At 42.4% G+C, this 20861-nt stretch overlaps 1 pseudogene; it reads left to right on the top strand.

The window, feature by feature from the left end:
- The first annotated feature begins 223 nt into the window (after nucleotides 1-223).
- LOC126189384 (5S ribosomal RNA) lies at nucleotides 224-341 on the top strand (annotated as a pseudogene).
- Nucleotides 342-20861: the final 20520 nt, after the last annotated feature.

The following is a 20861-nucleotide window of genomic DNA, read 5'->3' as shown; positions in this document are numbered from 1 at the left end:
ATTCATGAAGTTTAGCAGTAAATTTAAATAACATATCCATCAGAATATAAATCTGTATCTGTGCTGTAAGGGAGCGTCTTACCGACTACTGAGACTGAACAATCGAATGTAATTTGTTTGATACAGCCCGCCATGAACTGCTCTCCTTTACAAACCTCTTCATTTCAGAGTATCTCTTGTATCCAATGTCCTCAATTAATTGTTGAAAGTATTAGAATCTGTGGGCAACGGCCTTGCCGCAGTGGATACCCTGGTTCCCGTCCGATCACCGAAGTTAAGCGCTGTCGGGTGTGGCCGGCACTTGGATGGGTGACCATCCGGGCCGCCATGCACTGTTGCCGTTTTTCGGGGGCACTCAGCCTCGTGATGCCAATTGAAGCCTAGCTGCTCGACCGAATAGTAGCAGCTCCGGTCACAGATAACCATCGTAACGACTGGGAGAGCAGTGTGCTGACCGCACGGCCCTCCTACCTGCATCCTTAGCTGAGGATGACACGGCCGTCAGTTGGTCCCGATGGGCCACTTGTGGCCTGAAGACGGAGTGCTTTTTTAAAATTAGAATCTCTGTCTTCCTGTGCAGTTGTTACCCTCCACAGCTCCGTCCATCACTATGGAAGTTATTCCCCTAATGTTCCTTTCTTCACCTGTTCTGCGTAGAAACCTCTCATTTATTGTGAGATCACCTAATTTTCAAAATTCTTCTACAGAACCACATCTCAAACGCTCCGATTATCTTCTGTTTCAGTTTACGATGTAAACGGAATCAACCGTGTTTGAAAATTGCTGTGAGCAAGGATATGTCTAAAAAAATTACCGCGAAGAAGGCAGCTAAAGTGTTTCCAACAATTAGAAAAGTAAAAGATCGCCAAGGAAGAAAAGAGGTTAAGAGCAGAAAGTCTCAAAGAGAGTTGAAGAAAGCTGAGTGTAAGTTGGGTGTTCCAAAATAAAGTAAGCACGCAAAGAGTAGCAATGGAAAGTCAACTACAAAGGAACGAATAAAACAGGAATTTAATGGAAATAATGGGTCAGCAGAAGAGACTGCATTATGTGTCTAGAATCATTGAAGAAGACTGGGTGCCACGTACCAGTGCAGAGGTTGGGCTCATATTGGATACGTGGAAGAGGAGAATACATTGTATTTAACTTGCGATCTCTGTAAAATAGTGAAGTACATATTGGTGAACTGAGCTGAAATGATAATAATAAGTTCCCATGCTTATGCGTTCTATTGCTGTTCAGTAACTATCAGTGCAGTGTATCATTAACAACCGATATTATCACAGAAAAGATAATGGCTGTTACTGAAAGACACTTTTTGCAAGACTCATAATTGTAGTTTTTTATTTTCGATGTAATTAATTACTGTAAATAAAAAATACTCTTCTATTCATGTCTTGAAGTAATAGTGTATTAACATTCCGATTAACCAACACAGTTACAGAGTACAAAGTCACCAAACTTAATCTGGATGACACTGCACAACACTCCGCTGTGCCTCAAAATAAAAATGAAGAAACCTAACCAACTAAGGAATTATTATGAAATGAAGTTAATGATTTTCGATACACAATTTAATTATGCCACTCACGTTGAAAAATAGCGCATTTCCTGTAAATGTACTTAACAGTGTAAGCTTTAAAATCCAAAGAAAATATCCCAGAACTGCGATGTTATAATTGAATAACGCTATACTTCTTATTTATTGACACAATCATTTGTTTCACTCATTTACATTGCATTTGTAAACCACACCATAAGAACGTTCGAAACAAAGAGATCTCTGGCACTGACTACGGGCTAGAAACCGCACAATTGGACGCAAAGAACAAAGATTGTAAATCGATGTCAAAACAGTTTTTCGTAACCGCTTCCTCGTTCAACTGTAATAGTATTTGCCCTCGGGTATTACGCAGCTTCAGTGGGGCGGACGAGTGACAGACAATCCTTGCGCATTGTACATTCAGAAGAGCTGATGATGATGATGAGCGTTTGGCGTCATTGGCCGGGAGGCCCCTCGCGGGGCAGGTCCGGCCGCCTTGGCGCAGGTCTTATTACATTCGGCGCCACATTGGGCGACCTGCACGCCGGATGGGGATGAAATGATGATGAACACAACACAACACCCAGTCCCTGAGTGGAGAAAATCGCCGACCCAGCCGGGAATCGAACCCGGGCCCGGAGGACGGCAAGCCGTCACGCTGACCACTCAGCTACTGGGGCGGACTCAGAAGAGCTTAGCTGCGTTCTTTCGGAATTACGGCGGGATCGATTGCTGGAGTTGATATCTTGCAAAAAAAGATTCGAATGGCTCTGAGCACTATGGGACTTAACATCTGAGGTCACCAGTCCCCTAGAACTTAGAACCACTTAAACCAAACTAACCTAAGGACATCATACACTTCCATGCCCGAGGCAGGATTCGAACCTGCTACAGTAGCACTCGGGCGGTTCCGGACTGAAGCGCCTAGAACCGCACGGCCGCCGCGGGCGGCGATATCTTGCAAATGTGCTTTTTCCCTCCTTAAAATATGAGGACAAGTTTGTGATGCTTGTATTGTAAGTTAACCGGGGGTCTGGGAAACAACGGAGAGGCTCCTTCCCCGTCGCAGCCGCAGTGGTCCACAACCCCACGACGACTACCGCAGTCGACTTCACCCCTCCGCCGCCCCACACCGAACCACTCTTTCAGGGTTATTGTGCTGTTCGGCCCCCTCCCCCCCCCCCCCCCCCCCCCCTCCATTCCCCAGGGAACGCCTCACATCAGACGAGTGTAGCCCCTAAGTTTGTGTGATGGAGTAATGGTGGTGTACGAGTACGTGGAGAACTTGTTTGCGCAGCAATCGTCGACATAGTGTATCTGAGGCGGATAAGGGGAACCAGCCCGAATTCGCCGAGGCAGATTGAAAACCGCCTAAAAATCATCCACAGACTGGCCGGCTCACCGGACCTCTACTGAAGTCAGCTGGGCGGATTCGTGCCGGGGACCAGGCGCTCCTTCCCAATCCGGAAAGCCGTGCGTTAGACCGCACGGCTAACCGGGTGGGCCGGTGATGCTTATTTGTGATTAGTAGTAGAAGCTAGCATTACGTACTATAAATGATCGGCTTTCAGAATAATGCAAGCTGCTACAAAAGTGCTTCCAGCAGATGAAGTACTCACTAGCTTTCTAGACGATTTTCAGGCCAATTAAGGTAGGTCGCATGTTGCAGACATCTTAGAGACACGTGTTGTACCCATGAAGATTTCTAGACATTACATTTCAGCAATTCATTCTTCTCTTACTAGGCATTAGGGCATTTCAAGGTCATATAATACCAGAACAGCGCTAAAAGTAAATAAATAAAATATGACGGCAGAAAATGATACAATTGTCAGTGTAGTAGTTGTTTTGTTGTAGGTTTGATGCCTTCATAGAGGGCAGAGCCTCTAGTGCTGTTGTTGCGGATGGCGCAGTTCCAGTTCTGTCGAAAGTGTGGAAACATCAAATGGCGTACGTCCCATACGCAAACAATCTAACTTTAATTTTTAATATTGATTTGTAGATCTGAAGATTGCCTGTACTGAGTGAAATTAGCTGTTGCAAAATATAATAAAACTTTTGATGTAGACCGTTTCATTCAGACGTTAGTATGCTTCCATTCCACATCAACAAAGTGGAGCAATTCTGAAATGGCGCATCCCACAAGAAAACGTAAATAATTTTCTTTTACTATCGTCTTTGAATTGGAAATTATTGACCTTTAGCTCCTGTGGAAAGGTCCAATATGTAGACATAACAGTAGTCATTCCACTCCATCGATGGCTGACAAACAGCAACTGGTTTTTCTGGTCATATTAAAAATAAAACAGTTACGGTTGAAAAGTTATTTTTATTTAAAAATAACGCGTTTCGCCTTGGTTAGGCATCAGCAGATTATCTAAAATGAGAAAAGGGGGGTATTTAATTAACTAACCTATTAACTTTTTAAGGCACGGTTCTAAGCTGTGCCAAAAATTTAATTAAAAAACCCGAACAACACTCACGTAAAAATGTCGAATGAAGTTCACTGCTCGGATACCAAAGCGCTACGTCAACAACAAACACATAAAACAGTCCCGATGGAAATACGGTCGTCAGATTAGCCAATAGGGACGATTGAACGTTAGACAGAAAATATCGGAAATCAACCAGCAACCACGACGGAAAGGAGGTCTGACAAAATAATAAAGAAAATCAACGAAAAATTACAAATATCTTTGAACTCTTATAGCATCATGTAACTTCGTGAGAATCCCCTACGTAGGAAATCTTTCATACGAGCAGGAAAACTTTTTAAGAAACGCTTTGTAGAAGTTATTTTGCTTCGGCCAACAGCCTACAGAACCGTTATACCCACAACGAACAGCCGTATAGAGATAAATTTGCTGGCTCAGGCGTGTACAAGATCAACTGGAGTGAATGAAATGCTTCGTATATAGAACAAACGGGCAGGATGTTTAACATTAGATTTCGTGAGCATTAACTGGGTAGAAAAAGGCAGATTAAACACCACTCAGCGTTTGCGGAACACTTTAAAAGCTAGTGGCCATCAGCCGCCGATACTAAACCGTTTAAAAGTACTCCATTCGGTCAAGAAAATGCTGAACTTGTTAGAAGAGATGGAAACTGCTATACACTCATGCGTGCATACTGATACTTCTCTGAATGATCAAATATTTTATGATTTTATGATTTAATGATACCTGTCATAAACGTTCCTTCATAGACTTAGCATTATTTTTCCAATATTTTGTTTATCGTTGTATACTTGTTTCCTGTTCTGAGACCTGTTCAATGTGTACCATTGGTCCTCGACTTTCTATTCTTCTTCTTTTTGTATGGTGTATAATGCGTGTTAATCCAATGACCGCCATGTATGCACTTAAATGTGTAGGTTTTTATTGGACCCTGTAACATTCACTATAATTGTGTGGTGTTTGAGAGTGAGTTTAATTGTGCAGCGACATTGCAATCTTCCCCTCACATAGACGTGTATTTTTATAACGTTTTTAAGATTTTTAAAAGTTTTATTGCAATTTTGTAGATGGTTTGTTTAACTGTTCATGCAGGCTGCTTTTGTAAGCTTTACCCAGTCGTACTTGCTGATTAATGTGTAATATCCCGTCATTTACCACAGCCTTGTTTACGTAGTATGTACAGTAAGCGTCACTGTATTGCACCTGATTTGGATTGCCCATATTGCCTGTTCAATAATTTTAATTTTAATTTTAATCTTACTTGTCCCTTCCTATAAAGTATAGGTTAATCAGTGCTATATTGGCCTTTTACCTAACTTGAGTTACTTGCGCCGTCTACCGTGGTTTTGTTATATTAGAGCAGCTATATATGACCATTCGCCGTTTAATAATTCTAGTGCCGCTGCCGGTTAGAGCGCTCGGCTGTTTGGTAATCAGGGCAATATGTACGTGTGGCTCTACGCTGTGCTCTACTTGATGCCGTAACAGTTCAAAGGTATTTGTAATTCTTCATTGGTTTTCTCTATTAGTTTGTCAGACCTCATTTCTGTCGTGGCTGTGGGTTGATTTCCGAAATTTTCTGTCTATGCCCCAACAGTTATTCTGACGACTAGAACATTTTCCAGGCGGTTTTATGTGTGACTGATGCAGGGTTTTGATAGTCGGCGCAATGCACTTCATCTAACAATTTCATGGTTTTAACTAAACTTTTGGTGCAGCTTAGAGCCATGCCCTATAATGTTTATAGGATAGTTACTTAATTAGCATCCTTTCTCAGTTTAGTTAATCTGATGCTGCCTAACGTCGACGAAAGGCATTATTTTTAGTAAAAATAAGATTACAACTACGGCTCTTTTATTTTCAGTATGTAGACATTATCTTGGACCCGTAAATGTTACAAAGGTATAATACCCGCATTTACCTAGAGATGATTCGGGAAACAACAGAAAAATATTTCAGAGTTACCCGACGATTGGACTAGGGCTCCCATCGTCTTCCGGTGATAAAACATTGCCACATTCACAGTAGTGTATTCTAAACGAAAATAACAGCACAATTAACTAAACAAACATTGTTTTTTGCCTTGTTTCACGAACTTCATTATGGGTACTGCACAACCCAGGTTTCGGGTTGTAAGACCATTTGCAAGTGATCCACTGATTCCAGAGACGATAAAGCAAAGGTGAACGTGATAATAAGGCAAAGATAAACATTTCAACTTCTTTATGTATCGATCCTTGAAATATAAAATTACTTCATAGTCTATTGTGGTCCAAAGCAGAAGTAAAACTTTGGGCCTTAATCCATCAGTAGATAAAGATTACTAGGCTGATGTATATTGATCACTGGCTTGTCTGTCTACAGAAAATGTATTTGAGGACTAATTATTTGTTAAATGTATGGTACTTAAAGCGATGCTGCACGATAGACCCCTCTGGTATAAACGAGTAAAGCCAACGAATAAGTTAATATATTACCACAGCGATAGCGACCTATGAAACTGCCAGTGCAGTCGTAAGCCTCCCTCAGCATGGTTGATTTATGGTGTGCTTTTGCTGTCGAGCCAAGCTGTTGATTCCACATTGTGCACAATGTTTCGACAACCGAACTACCGTCTTCTTCAGGTGCTACAAGCTGTCCAGTTACGTGTACTCGCTGCCTGGCATAACCTACACCACTTGAAGAAGAGAACTAGATCGACGGAAATAAATCACGACACCAAAAAATAATTAGTCACGAAATTTCGGGAATACATTTGTGTAGATAACATATGTAAGTGACTAACACTGCAAGGTCACAGGTTAATGTAAGCGCGAGATGAATCATTACAAATGTGAAATGCTGGCACATTAATAACCAGTGCAGCCGCCAGAATTTTGAAAGGAAGCATGCAAACGCGCATGAATTGCGTTATGCAGGTGCCGAATAGGATGAAGTTCTATGCCTGTTGGACTGGATCGGTCAATGCAGAGACGGTTGATGCTGCTTGTGCATGACGCTGGCATTATCGTCCTGTATTGCCCCATACGTGCTCGATTGGTGATAGGTCTTGTGATCGAGTAGACAATATGTCGACACTCTACTGAGCATGTCGTGTTACAAAAGAGGTATATTGCGATTATGGACATCCATCAGCTGTTTGACAGAATGACAATAGTGAATCTGGATTTCCCACTTATCGCGAGCGGTCGCCTTACCATTTTTTTCCAATTAGGCTATTCGAGCACGCCTCATGGCCAGATCTGAACTTACATATGTCGTCAGCCATGTGTCTAAAACCTGCACTCTTACACAAATTATGTATATTCCCGTACAGGAGAGACATTTTAACTGAAAGTCACTTGCCCAGTGTCAGCGGATAAATACGATGCAATGTTCCTTTGCCTATGCAAACTCGGACAGCCTAATGGTAAGGTGACTTCTCGCGGTAAACTGGAAATTCGGGTTCTGGGCCCGGTTCGGCACAAATTTTCACTGTCGTCATTCCATTATACAGCTGGTGGTTATTCATATTCGCAACACCGAATACATTTCATATACTTCATAACGGCCTCTGACACGTATGTATGTCCAAAGCAACATGGATTTTCTGAAGCACACAAGCACTACAATATCGTATTTATCTGGCAACACTGGGCACCCGAATTTCAATTAAAATGTCTGCCCTGTACTATAACACACGTAATGGATGCACGAATACAGGTTATAGACACATGGTTGGTGGTATATGGAAGTTTGGGTCTGGCCGTGAGGCATGCTCGGATAGCCTGATGGTCAGATGAACGCTCCGTAGAAATCCTGATTCGAGTCCCTGTCCCGCATTCATGGGTATCATTCCATTATACACTGATGGTTGTCCATATTCGCAACAGCGCATACATTTCATGTAAGAGAAAGGGTCGCTTGATAGGACACATTCTGAGACATCATGGGATCATCAGTTTATTATTGGAGGGAAGTGTGGGGTAAAAATTGTAGGGGTAGACCAAGAGATGAAGACAACAAGCAGGTTCATAAGGATGTAGATTGCATCAGCTATTTGGAGATGAAGAGGCTTGCAAAGGATAAAGTACAAGGACAGCTGCATCAAACCAGTCTTTGGGCAGAAGACCGCAATAAAAACGATCATTGTCCAAGAACTGTTCCTCTACTGTGCTCAGTATACAATGCTGTAAAATGTGTCCCTGGCCGGCCGGGGTGGCCGAGCAGTTCTAGGTGCTACAGTCTGGAACCGCGCGACCGCTACGGTCGCAGGTTCGAATCCTGCCTCGGGCATGGATGTGTGTGATGTCCTTAGGTTAGTTAGGTTTAAGTAGTTCTAAGTTATAGGGGACTGATGACCTCAGGAGTAAAGTCCCATAGTGCTCAGAGCCATTTGAACCATTTCGTGTTCCTGTCCTTCCGCTTTTAGCTTTTTCTTAAGTATAGTAATAGGACCATTCCCACCACGAAAATCACCCATATACCGTACGAAGATCTCTTGTATGCGTCACTACTGTCACTACATATGATGATAAATAACGTTCCCCAGCCTTTTCCCAAACCCAAACACTTCCATAGGATTTCCACTCGTGTACAGTCATCCACTATTCGGTGGGTTCGCTCTTTACACCAGCTCAAGTCTTGCGTATCACTCTACAGGAATGTGTGGATAGTGAGTACCTACTTAGCATTCTGGTGCTCAAGGGTTATTGTTTCCTCTGATTTTAAGCTTTGTTTTTATACCCGACTTCTGCAATGTACGACGGTGACTGCCTGTCAGTACATCAAGTCTGCCTGGTCTGGTTTACCTGTGGTTGTTCCTCTATGCCACATCACCCCAACAGCCGACTTTGACAATGCTGTAAGCGTTGACATGTCTCTGATGAATCTGCAGTTAAAACAAATCGACGTACATGATTTTTTTGCAATGTATTTTGGTTATGTGATAGGCAAACCATTGTGGTAATCAGTGTAACTGTCAAATACCTATGAGGTATTGGGTTTCATGGTGCAAATTATTATTTAAATGTATGCGTGGCTATGATATGCCGTAAATTATTCATTAGAGACCTTACAAGGGAAGTACCTTATTTCAAACGGGTACAACATAACAAAAACGATTTTAATACACAGAAATGTCGCCCATGAATTTCATTTCACTATAAAATTCTGCATTAGTGTACGGTCGATGTTAGAAGATGAACGAATCTGAGGACAATAGAAGCACAATTCGCTGAAGAAACATTACAGTGTATTTAACTATTAAAAATCACATGTTCACACACATAATATTTACATTCATATTTTGGAAACTGAAGTTGCTGTGACGTCGTACGAACGTCTCTCATTCGTCATCGAGGTACAAATGAGATGTTTCAATAAAATTATTTAAACACAGGTTAACAGGAACAGCTGTCGGTAGGTATCTCGATACTGTAATCTATGGTGTCTGACATCGGGTTGCTGAAGCGCGGATTCAGCAGAAATGATGTAGCATGTCCACTTGTCAAGTGAATCGGTGAAGTACGAGGTGTCACACGGGACCACAAATCATGTCATTAACCTTTATGGTTAACGCCTTACAAGTAGAGATCTCTGAGGAGGTGTCATAGCTTTAAGACAACGCATCTGCCTCCTTGTACCTTAATCGTTTTTTTTATATATTCCCAAAAATGATGTACTGCACACCTAAATAGTCAAGAAAATCTGCAGTAAGGTATATGATGGAAATGGCTGAGGCACGTATAAGAGGTTGTTTCCAGGACGAAACTGGCACTCTGAGTTGCCAGTGAACTCGATATATTCTTTGTTCTTTCCCTTTCAATCAATCCGTTTTTCAAGCTATCGGGAGGATTATAACCAAACGATCATACTAGTTGCCGTCTTACCAACGGTCCTCTTTGGCCATGGAGCCTGCAGTACTTGTAGATGTCCACAAAAGTCGTCACTTTCATTTAGACAGCATTAAATCTACCCTGCGTTCAAAGTGAAGATGAAAGCCAAGCCCTAGTTCTTCCTAGCACCTAGTCTTGTGTAGAACTCGAAAAGGCTACATGTACATCACTTTCATACAAATCGCCAGTACTTTATTCTATTGTATTTTATCAGTCTTATAACTAGTCTGATGCATGCAGCCGCGATTGCCTCTCCTGTCCCGACCTCCTCATCTCAGAGTTGCAATTTCAGGTTACATCCTCAATTACGTATTGGGTATGTTCCAATCTCTGTCTACCTCTACAGTTTGTACGCTCTACAGCTCCCTCTAGTGCCACTGAAGTTATTCGTTGATATCTTAAGACATGTCTTATCATGCTGTTCCTTATTCTTTTCAGTATTTTCCACGAGTTCCTTTCTTCGCTGATTGTGATGAGAACCTCCTCATTCCACCTGATTTTCAACTTTCTTCTGTAACACTACATCTCAAACACTTCGATTCGGTTATGGTTTCCTTACAGTGCGTAATACACTACCATACAACGCTGTACTCCAAATGAGCATTCCCAGAAATTTCTTGTTCAAATCAATGACTATTTTGGTGCTGGTAGATTACTCTTGACCTGGAATGCCATCTTTGCCTGCACTAGTCTGCTCTATATGTCGTCATCATGGCTGATTTTGCCTGAGACTTTCTTTTATTACCGTAATTGCTTATTCGACGTATAGGCTAAACAGTAGGGGTGAAGTCTCCATCCCTGCTTCGCAACCTTATTAATCCGAGCACTTGCTTCTTGGTCTTCCAGTCTTATTGTATTCTATTGGTTTTTATACACGTTATGTACTATCATTATTTCCCTGCAACTTCCTTCTGTTTTTCTTAGAATTTTGAACATATTGCACCGTTCCACATTGTCGAAAACTTTTTTCAGGTCGACAAATACTATGAACGTGTCTTGATTTTTTTCAGTGTTGCTTCTGTTATCAAGCACAACGTCAAAACTGCGTTTCTGGCGAATTTACCTTTCTGAAAGCCAAACTCTGGCACAAGTGGTCTAGGGTGATTAGTAATCAAAACGATCTCGGTCTCGAGTTCGAAACTCGCCATTGCTTGAAATTTGATCAGCATTGGCGCCCGAAGACTTCCGGCATAAGAAGTCAACCTCATTCTGCCAACGGCCTTGTCAGAGAGGGCGAAGGAGCGGTCAGAGGTTCAAGGCACCCTCTTGTCCTTAGGGTGGGAAACTGTCCCTAAAGGTGGAAGAATCAGCAATCGCCAAAGGCATAAGAATGCAGAAGGCAATGGAAACCACGGCATTAAAGACATATAACGTGTATCCAGAGCACATGTGGCCTGTGACTGAAAAAGTCTCATGATGATATCTCCTTTGGCAAAAGATTCATGCAGTGTCCCACTTTCTGACAACCTGGAGGGGACTGCCAAGGAAGAGGTGACCGTGAGAAAAAGATTGAATAAAAGATAACGTACTAAGAGAGGGAATGTCAGAAGCTTGAATGTGGTAGGGAAGCTAGAAAATCTGGATAGGGAATTGCAAAGGCTCGATCTAGATATAGTGGGGGTCAGTGAAGTGTAATGGAAAGAAGACAAGGATTTCTGGTCAAATGAGTTTACAGTAATATCAAAAGCAGCAAAAACGGTATAACGGGAGCAGGATTCGTTTTGAATAGAAAGGTAGGGCCAGGAGTGTGTTACAGTGAACAGTTCAGTGATAGGGTTGTTCTCATTAGAATCGATAGCAAACCAACACCCACAACGATAGCTCAGGTGTACATATCGACAACGCAAGCTCAAGATGAAGAGATGGAGAAAGTATATGAGGAAACGAAGTGGTAATACAGTACATAAAAGGAGATGGAAATCTAATAGTCGTGGGTACTGGAATGCAGTTGTAGGGGAAGGAGTAGAAGAGAAGGTTACAGGCTAATGTAGTCTTGGGACAAGGAATGAGAGAGGGGAAAGACAAACTGAGTTCTGTGTTACATGTCATCCGGTAATAACGAATACAAGAGCAGGCCGTTCGCTTGGAAAAGACCGTGTTACACGGGAAGATGTCAGCTAGATTACATCATAGTCAGACAAAGGATGGATTGTAAGGAGTACCCAGGAGCAGATATAGACTCAGATGACAATATAGCAGTGATGAAGAGTTAGCTGAAGTTCAATAGATTAGTAAAGCAGAATCAATACGCAAAGAAGTGGGATACGTAAGAACTAAGGGATGACGAGACACGCTTGACGTTCTCTAAGGCTATACAAAAAGCAATAAGGAAAAGGTCAATAGGCAGTACAGTTGAAGAACAATGAACATCTCTAAAAAGGGCAATCACAGAAGTTAGAAAGAAATCGTAGGTAGAAAGACGGAAACTGCGAAGAAACCATGGGTAACAGAAGAGATACTCCAGTTGATCGATAAAAGAAGGGAGTACAAAAATGTTCAGGGAAATTCAGGAATACAGAAATACAATTCGCTGGAGAAAGAAATAAATATGAAATTCAGGGAAGCTAAGACGAAATTGCTGCATGAAAAATGTGAAGAAATCGAAAAAGAAATGATTGTCGGAGGGACTGACTCAGCATATAGGAAAGTCAAAACAACTTTCGATAAAGTTGGTAGCACAAAGAGTGCACAGGGAATTCCACTGTTAAATGTATAGGAGGGGGCGGATAGGTGGAAAGAGTACACTGGAGGGCTCTGTGAGGAGGGAATATTTGTCTGATGTGATAAAAGAAGAAACAGGAGTAGATTTAGAATAGATTCGGGGATCCAGTATTATAATATAAGAGAGCTTTGGAGGACTTAATGTCAAATGAGGCAGAAGGGGTAGATAAAATTACATCAGAATTTCTGAAATCATTAGGGGAAATGGCAACGAAACGACTCTTGGTGTCTAGGGTGTATAAGTATGACGACATACCGTCTTACTTTGGAAAAAAAAATCATCCACACAATTCCGAAGACTGCAAGAGCTGTCAAGTGCGAGAATTGTCGCACAATCAGCTTAACAAGGATATTATATTGAAGAATGGAAAAGAAAACAGAATGTGCTAAATGACGACCCGTTTGGCTTTAGGAAAGGCAAAGGCACCTGAGAGGCAATTCTGACTTTATGGTTGATAATGGATGCAACACTAAGAAAAATCAAGACTCGTAGATAGGATTTGTCGAGCAGGTAAAACCGTTCGAATTTCTGAGAAAAATAGGGGTGAGCTATAGGGTGAGACCAAGATGAAAGATGAAATAATAAGAGTGGACGACCAAGCACGAAATGTTAGGATTACAAAGGGTGTAAGACAGGAATGTAGTACTGTTCAATCTGTACATCGAAGAAGCAATGATGGAAATGAAAGAAAGGTTGAAGAGTGGAATTAAAATTCTAGGAGAAAGGGTGTCAATGATACGATTCGATGATGATATCGCTATCCTCAGTGAAAGTGAAGAAGAATTACATGATTTGCTGAATAGAATGTACAGTCTAATGCGTGCAGAATATGGATTGAGAGTAAATCGAAGAAAGACGAAGGTAATAAGAAGTAGCAGAAATGAGAACAGCGACAAACTTAACATCAAACTTGAAAGTCATGAAGTAGATGAAGTTAAAGAGTTCTACTGGCTAGACAGCAAAATAACAAATAACGGACGTAGCAGAATTTCTGGCCAAGAGCAGTCTACTAGTATCAAACGTAGGCCTTACTTTGTGGAACAAATTTCTAAGAATGTACGTCTGGAGCACAGTATTGTTTGGTATTGAAACATGGACTGTGGGGAATCTAGAGCAGAAGAAATTCGAAGCATTTGAGATATGGTGCTACAGGAAAATGTTCAAAAGTAGGTGGACTGATAAGATAACTGGAATCTGGTTTCGCAGGACAGAGCGCATCAGTTTGTGGAAAGGTACCAAGGTCAGTTACTGTTAGTTATACAAGAACACACACAACTCTATTGCTCAATCCAATGCACAGTTTTCTCTTTAAACAACAAAGATCAATTCACGGAGGAGGGCCTAAGTAACTTCTCCAGAATAAGTTTGAATGATTGTTTTAAAAACACCAGGATTTAGAGTAACGGCTGAAGGTCTTACGTAAGTAAAATTAATATATCTTCTCGGCTAAAGGCCGAAATAATGTTTCAGATCAGCTAAGGAAATTCTTTAAAAGCCAAGCATTTACAAATTACGGATAACCGCCATTTTAAGGGAAATTCAAGTTAATTTTTCGGCTGAAAGTCCAATAAAAAAATTCTTACATAATAAAAGAGAGGCTTTATAGACAAACTTTTACACAGCACAACAGGAAAACATCTTAAGGAAACTTGAAGTATCTTGTCGGCTGAAGGCCCAAACAATTTTTTTTTTTTTTGTCAACAGTCTACTGACTGGTTTGATGCGGCCCGCAACGAATTCCTTTCCTGTGCTAACCTCTTCATCTCAGAGTAGCACTTGCAACCTACGTCCTCAATTATTTGCTTCACGTATTCCAATCTCTGTCTTCCTCTAGAGTTTTTGCCCTCTACAGCTCCCTCTAGTACCATGGAAGTCATTCCCTCATGTCTTAGCAGATGTCCTATCATCCTGTCAATTCTCCTTATCAGTGTTTTCCACATATTCCTTTCCTCTCCGATTCTGCGTAGAACCTCCTCATTCCTTACCTTATCAGTCCACCTAATTTCCAACATTCGTCTATAGCACCACATCTCAAATGCTTCGATTGTCTTCTGTTCCGGTTTTCCCACAGTCCATGTTTCACTACAATACAATGCTGTACTCCAGACGTACATCCTCAGAAATTTCTTCTTCAAATTAAGGCCGGTATTTGATATTAGTAGACTTCTCTTGGCCAGAAATACCTTTTTTGCCATAGCGAGTCTGCTTTTGATGCCCTCCTTGCTCCGTCCGTCGTTGATTATTTTACTGCCTAGGTATCAGAATTCCTTAACTTCATTGACTTCGTGACCATCAATCCTGATGTTAAGTTTCTCGCTGTTCTCATTTCTACTACTTCTCATTACCTTCGTCTTTCTCCGATTTACTCTCAAACCATACTGTGTACTCATTAGACTGTTCATTCCGTTCAGCAGATCATTTAATTCTTCTTCACTTTCACTCAGGATAGCAATGTTATCAGCGAATCGTATCACTGATATCCTTTCACCTTGTATTTTAATTCCACTCCTGAACCTTTCTTTTATTTCCATCATTGCTTCCTCGATGTACAGATTGAAGAGTAGGGGCGAAAGGCTACAGCCTTGTCTCACACCCTTCGTAATACGAGCACTTCGTTCTTGATCGTCCACTCTTATTATTCCCTCTTGGTTGTTGTACATATTGTATATGACCCGTCTCTCCCTATAGCTTACCCTTACTTTTTTCAGAATCTCGAACAGCTTGCACCATTTTATATTGTCGAACGCTTTTTCCAGGTCGACAAATCCTATGAAAGTGTCTTGATTTTTCTTTAGCCTTGCTTCCATTATTAGCCGTAACGTCAGAATTGCCTCTCTCGTCCCTTTACTTTTCCTAAAGCCAAACTGATCGTCACCTAGCGCATTCTCAATTTTCTTTTCCATTCTTCTGTATATTATTCTTGTAAGCAGCTTCGATGCATGAGCTGTTAAGCTGATTGTGCGATAATTCTCGCACTTGTCAGCTCTTGTCGTCTTCGGAATTGTGTGGATGATGCTTTTCCGAAAGTCAGATAGTATATCGCCAGACTCATATATTCTACACACCAACGTGAATAGTCGTTTTGTTGCCACTTCCCCCAATGATTTTAGAAATTCTGATGGAATGTTATCTATCCCTTCTGCCTTATTTGACCGTAAGTCCTCCAAAGCTCTTTTAAATTCCGATTCTAATACTGGATCCCCTATCTCTTCTAAATCGACTCCTGTTTCTTCTTCTATCACATCAGACAAATCTTCACCCCCACAGAGGCTTTCAATGTATTCTTTCCACCTATCTGCTCTCTCCTCTGCATTTAACAGTAGAATTCCCGTTGCACTCTTAATGTTACCACCGTTGCTTTTAATGTCACCAAAGTTTGTTTTGACTTTCCTGTATGCTGAGTCTGTTCTTCCGACAATCATCTCTTTTTCGATGTCTTCACATTTTTCCTGCAGCCATTTCGTCTTAGCTTCCCTGCACTTCCTATTTATTTCATTCCTCAGCGACTTGTATTTCTGTATTCCTGATTTTCCCGGAACATGTTTGTACTTCCTCCTTTCATCAATCAACTGAAATATTTCTTCTGTTACCCATGGTTTCTTCGCAGCTACCTTCTTTGTACCTATGCTTTCCTTCCTAACTTCTGTGATGGCCCTTTTTAGAGATGTCCATTCCTCTTCAACTTTACTGCCTACTGCGCTATTCCTTATTGCTGTATCTATAGCGTTAGAGAACTTCGAACGTATCTCGTCATTCCTTAGCACTTCCGTATCCCACTTCTTTGCGTATTGATTCTTCCTCACTAATGTCTTGAACTTCAGCCTACTCTTCATCACTACTATATTGTGATCTGAGTCTATATCTGCTCCTAGGTACGCCTTACAATCCAGTATCTGATTTCGGAATCTCTGTCTGACCATGATGTAATCTAACTGAAATGTTCCCGTATCTCCCGGCCTTTTCCAAGTATACCTCCTCGTCTTGTGATTCTTGAACAGGGTGTTTGCAATTACTAGCTGAAACTTGTTACAGAACTCAATTTGTATTTCACCTCTTTCATTCCTTGTCCCAAGCCCATATTCTCCTGTAACCTTTTCTTCTACTCCTTCCCCTACAACTGCATTCCAGTCGCCCATGACTATTAGATTTTCGTCCCCCTTTACATACTGCATTACCCTTTCAATATCCTCATACACTTTCTCTATCTGTTCATCTTCAGCTTGCGACGTCGGTATGTATACCTGAACTATCGTTGTCGGTGTTGGTCTGCTGTCGATTCTGATTAGAACAACCCGGTCACTGAACTGTTCACAGTAACACACCCTCTGCCCTACCTTCCTATTCATAACGAATTCTACACCTGTTATACCATTTTCTGCTGCTGTTGATACTCATCTGACCAGAAATCCTAGTCTTCCTTCCACATCACTTCACTGACCCCTATTATATCTAGATTGAGCCTTTGCATTTCTATTTTCAGATTTTCTAGTTTCCCTACCACGTTCAAGCTTCTGACATTCCGCGCCCCGACTCGTAGAACGTTATCCTTTCGTTTATTATTCAATCTTTTTCTCATGGTAACCTCCCCCTTGGCAGTCCCCTCACGGAGATCCGAATGGGGGACTATTCCGGAATCTTTTGCCAATGGAGAGATCATCATGACACTTCTTCAATTACAGGCCACATGTCCTGTGGATACACGTTACGTGTCTTTAATGCAGTGGTTTCCATTGCCTTCTGTATCCTCATGTCGTTGATCGTTGCTGATTCTTCCGCCTTTAGGGGCAATTTCCCACCCCTAGGACAAGAGAGTGCCCTGAACCTCTATCCGCTCCTCCGCCCTCTTCCCAGACAATTACTCAAGAATAATTAAAGACAAGCTTAAGATAAACATTTACAAAACACGGTTGAAGGCCGTTTTAAGAATTCAAGATAATTAAAGAGAGACCTTACAGACAAGTAATTACATATTAAATCCTAGATTCTGAAATAAACGCGGCTGAAGGCCTAAATACAGAGCAACAAGAATTTTAAAAGAAAAATGGCTGAAGGCCTAATCTTGAGGTTGTTATGAAGTTCGGCTGAAGGCCATATACTAAACATAAGACAGACAGTGTAAATACACGGCTGAAAGCCGGTCACAGTACCTACGCAATCACAAACAACAAACAGTGGTGCTCAGAAGTGTTCCAAGGGTCGGCCTGGGGAAAAAATTTTAACAACAGGTTAGGTGAGAGAGGCAGCAAGCGTAACGCTAAACAGTGGGGTAGCAGCACGACCTTAGGACGGCTGAAGAACCAACCAACAACCTAATCAATTCCCTCTGTTGCAACCGACCAACTGCCTACTCCAGCACGCAGACAGCATTTATCTGCTCAGTGGAAATCACAGAAGCTACACACGGTTCCACGTAAACACACTTGCACAAGAACTCGAACAATCGCAAAATCAATCACTATGGAACCACAAGGGTGAATCAATTCGACACACAGAGAGTTTACACAAGCGGTCGGCAACCAAATACACGTCTTCCGATGACACGACCGACCGAACGACCAACCCAGGTCGTTCCCACACAAGATACGTGTGTCGGCAACGGTCTGGCGAATCTTGACTGTCCGAAGCTGACTGCAGCTCCAACCCGACTCAAACCCACGTCCGTTCGGAACTCGGAGACACAGCGACCCGGGCACACTGGCTCGGACCCAGCCCTGCAGGTAAATGTTGCCCCATTGGCCACGACATGTCAGCACAAGGAAGGAACCGACCCACGTCCGGCAAGATGACCAACTGACGAGGCCCAGAAACGGCCAAGAGACCAAATACACGTCACCCGATGAGACGATCAATCGAACGACCAACCAACGGTCGTACCGCTCCAATATCCTTCCGCTGGACAGATTATGTACGTCGCCAGCGATCGGCGAGTACTGGCTGTCCGAACCTCACTGGCGCTCCGTCCCCGACTTAACTTCGCCAACCGACTGAACTCCCGACTCCTTCGGAAGCACGACGACCCGGAGGCACAGGCTCGGACCCGACCATGCAGAGGGAACACTTGCCCATTGGCCATCCGACTTCTCTGCTCAAGGAAGGTACTGACCTAAGTCCCACAAGATGATCAATTGAAGGGGCCCCGAAGCGATCGGGAGACCAAATACACGTCACCTGATGAGACGACCGACCGAACGACCAACCAACGGTCGCCGACGCTCAAGTCTTCTTCTGTCGGATGTGTGTGTCCACAGCGGTCGGCAAGTACTGGCTGTCCGCGCCTCACTGACGCTCCGTCCCCGACTGAATTCTCGTACCCGACGTCCAGAAAATACTAGCGGTCACTGCAGAGATGGTACGACAGTGCACCTATCGATAAGCGCTGCTGCTGCCACTCACAGACAAGCAAAGCAGCAAGCTAGTGACGCCAATAAATCGAGTTAAAAGAAAAAACGAGGCGACAGAACCACAAAAACAAGATGACGAGCAATAAACGGCATGACCGCCAACAGCGCACGGCTCAATGACTAATGAGGTTCTCTACAGAATCGGAGAGCAAAGGAATATGTGGGGAACACTGACAAGGAGAAGAGACAGGAACATAGGACATCTGTTAAGACATTTGGGACTGAATGACATGATGCTAGAGGTAGCTGTAGAGGGAGGAAACTGTAGTGGAAGACAGAGATTGGGAAACATCCAGCAAATAATCTGCCAGGCACTGTGAACAGCAGATTAATCTCATAGATGTAGACGTAGGTTCTAAGTGGTACGTGAGATGAAGAGGTTGGCACAGGAGAGAAATTCGTGGCGGGCCTCATCATACCCGTCTGATGACCTCAGAAAATAAAGCCAAACTGATCATCTAACAGATTTTCATATTTCTTTTCCATTCTTCCGCGTTTTATTCTTGTGAGCAGCTTTGGTTCATGAGCTGAGAAGCTGACAGTGCGATAGTTCCCGAATTTACTTACCCAAGTTATCTTCTGTCTTACTTAGTCTCAAGTATTCCATACCTCATTTAAACTGTGAGTCTAACTCTCCCATATCAACTCCTATTTCTTCTTCGATCACTTCATCAGACAATTCCTGCCCCTTCGATGTACTCATTCCACCTATCCGCTCTCTTGTATGCCGTTACTGGAGAAATTTCCCTTGCACTCTTAATGCTGCCACCTTCGCTTTTTATTTCATCGAAGTCTCTATTGACATTACTGTATGCTATAACATTCTCTCCGACAAACATTTCTTTCTCGATTTCTTCACATTATTTCCTGCAGCAGTTTTGCGTTGTCTTCCCTGCACTTCCTATTTCTTTCATTTCTGAGCGATTTATATTGCTGTACTCCTGTCTTTCCCTGGCCATTTTTTACTTCACTGCTTCGTCGATCAGTTTTGAAACATTTCAGCTTTGATACAAGGTTTATCAGTTATCTTTCTAGTACATATGTTTGTCTTTACAAGATCTGGGATTGTTCCTTTTAGAGGTGTCCACTCCTCCTCAACGGAGCTGCCTGCTGTGTTCCTCCTTACCACTGTATCCAAATCTTTGAAAAACATCAAACACATCTCATCACTAGTCTGTACTGGTATCCTGCTTCCTTCTACATTGATGCTTCCCTACGATTCTCATGTCTTGTAAATAGCCAGCGACGACGATATCCACGTCGCGGAGGGCGATTTATATTGATCTCGCTGAATAGTTTAATAAGCAAGAACTGATGGATGGTCCTAATGTGTTTCGTGGACTACGATTGCAGTTCACTTGTGATGTTCAAGCCGTTTTTGGAGGCAGCACATGGCTTACTTTGGCAGTTGTATGGGGCAACCACGCAGACTACGGTGGCCTTGAAGCTTTTCCAGACGCTAACATCTTGGGTTGGAAGACGTGGAGTATAGCAGACAGTACAGGACTCCTTGCTAAGGTTCCTTATGGGACTTTGGTGCCAGACAAGCCGTTTACTCTGTCTACAAGAAGAAGAAAGAAGCTCAATGCAGACGAGTATCTGTTCCTATGGGCCAAAGTAGGCAATGGTAATGAATAAAGATCACTGGTGACTGTATGTTCTATTATAGACAATAAACTTCCTTATCCCTCCTTTCGTTATCTAACCGCGGATTTTTTTTTAAACAAAAACATTGATCCACTTATGCACTCTGCCTCTATTAGCAGTGTGACCTTGAACGGGACTTGGCCTGTCGAGGCCTTGTCTGTCCCGAAAGAACAGACACCATGCATTCTTATAACTGATCCCCTAGATGGGCAACGGATC

The sequence above is a fragment of the Schistocerca cancellata genome, chromosome 5, assembly GCF_023864275.1.
Source record: "Schistocerca cancellata isolate TAMUIC-IGC-003103 chromosome 5, iqSchCanc2.1, whole genome shotgun sequence".
Classification (NCBI taxonomy): Eukaryota; Metazoa; Arthropoda; class Insecta; order Orthoptera; family Acrididae; genus Schistocerca; species Schistocerca cancellata.
The sequence above is the reverse complement of the archived record's forward strand: the minus strand, read 5'-3'. Positions and strand labels throughout refer to the sequence as shown.